The sequence below is a fragment of the Gadus macrocephalus genome, chromosome 12 (assembly GCF_031168955.1).
Source record: "Gadus macrocephalus chromosome 12, ASM3116895v1".
In the NCBI taxonomy this organism is placed as follows: domain Eukaryota; kingdom Metazoa; phylum Chordata; class Actinopteri; order Gadiformes; family Gadidae; genus Gadus; species Gadus macrocephalus.
In genome coordinates, this window is record NC_082393.1 from 22,456,053 (window position 1) to 22,456,730 (window position 678).

Here is a 678-nt window from a genome sequence, read left to right on the forward strand (position 1 = left end):
AAAGTGAATAACATAATATAGATAACTTATTTTTTTATACTCTCTTTCGGAATTCTCTTTATTTTCCCCTTATCGTTGCTGTAGTCCTTTTGGCCAGTGAGTATTGTTATTCCTTCTGTCGTTTAGCAGTTTTTGTTTTTATCAAGGGAGAAAGTAGAAAGTAAAAACTTCTGCAACTAGAAGTGCAGCTGGGATGTAATGTGTTGAGAGGTTTAAAGTCTGAGATTGTTGATATGAGTTATGGTTCCTCATGCTATCGTTATCACTGTGCAGCCCTGTCCAGTCCAGAACTATCTTGGCTTCTTGTCTATAAAATAGAGAAGAAGATAATGTTTGTGTGTGTGTGTGTGTGTGTGTGTGTGTGTGTGTGTGTGTGTGTGTGTGTGTGTGTGTGTGTGTGTGTGTGTGTGTGTGTGTGTGTGTGTGTGTGTGTGTGTGTGTGTGTGTGTGTGTTTATGTGTGTGTGTGTGTGTGCGTATGTGGGCTTGCCTGTGTGTGTGTGTCTAACCAAGAGAGAGACTAAAAGGGAGAAAGAGAGAGAGAGAGAGAGAGAGAGAGAGAGAGAGAGAGAGAGAGAGAGAGAGAGAGAGACAGAGAGGGGAGGGGGGCGAGCGAGGGGGAGTGAGAGAGAGAGAGGGTGAGAAAGAGAGAGAGGATGGAGAGAGAGAGAGAGAGAGA